The sequence below is a fragment of the Acyrthosiphon pisum genome, chromosome X (assembly GCF_005508785.2).
Source record: "Acyrthosiphon pisum isolate AL4f chromosome X, pea_aphid_22Mar2018_4r6ur, whole genome shotgun sequence".
Lineage (NCBI taxonomy): Eukaryota > Metazoa > Arthropoda > Insecta > Hemiptera > Aphididae > Acyrthosiphon > Acyrthosiphon pisum.
Window position 1 is genome coordinate 103,009,353 of NC_042493.1, and position 1,260 is coordinate 103,010,612.

Genomic DNA, 1,260 nt, shown 5'->3' on the forward strand with positions numbered 1-1,260 from the left:
TTTCAAGCTTTTTTGACCCAACGAATACTATTTTATTGGCATTATAAAATACAAAACTAACAAAACGGAAAATTAAAAATATTTATAAATAATTCAAAACATTCGAAATACTTTTAAAGCTCTTAAATAAACATTTGATGATGATTCCAAGTACTTACGGATATTAGTTTTTGAATAACCACACTGCAGTTAAGTAAAAAAATCGTTTTATGAGAATTTGTTAAATTACGTGTAAATATCCAACGTCTAGATTCAAAAAATCGTAAAAAATTAATTTATCTTTACAGTAAACTTTTTTTTTATATATATAGAAAAACTTAAAGCGAATCTTAAGTTAAATTTTCAAAGCTTAGGTATAAATAGACAATTTTTTATGAATTTCTAACTCGTAATATTTGCCAATTTTCGTGATTTTGATGAATTTTATCAACATTTCAACTTCAGACGCTCATAAAAATGATTGTGGTTTTACGCTTAACTTTTAGATTCTGAGTGGAACGATGAATGTATTGATTTTACAATGATGTGTGTTTTTTTATTTTTTTTTTTATTTTTTTTTTTATTTTTGTGTCTGTCATCACGTTTTAGGACAGTAAAAGTGCTTGGATTTTCTTCAACAGTACCTTTTCTGATAGGAAAGTGAATCTAGTTGGTACTTTGGGGGGTCAAAAGCGCCGTCAAAAACAAAAGAAAAATTAAGGAAAAACGGGAATTTTTACGCAAAATCTGTTTTCGAGAAAATCGATTTTGGTTTTTGGTGTAACTTTAAAAAAAATGACCGTAGATATATGAAATTTTGACTGAATGTCTATCTTAGCATTTTCTATACACCATAACATTTTCAAAATATTTTGATTTATTTTGAGCTCTTTATGGACATTTTCATTTTCCATTTTTTTTTAGTTTTTTTTCTAAAAATATCAATAAAATTTTATTTGTTGGATAAAAAAGCTTGAAAATTTAATAGAAGGCTCCTAGTATATTGTTTCAAAGGCAGATGAAAAATATTAAAAATCGTTAGTCACAGTTTTTTTTTATAAGCATTTAAAGTTCAAAAAATGACAAAATATGGAAAAATCACGAAAATTTGCAAATTATTTCGAGTTAGAAATTCATAAAAATTTTTCTTTTTAAATCTAAGATATGAAAATGTAATACAAGATTCCTTATAAGATTATCTACCTTTATCAAACAAAAAATATCTATAAGAAAGTCAAATTAAATTTTTATGATCGTTTGAAATTCAAATTTTTACAACAT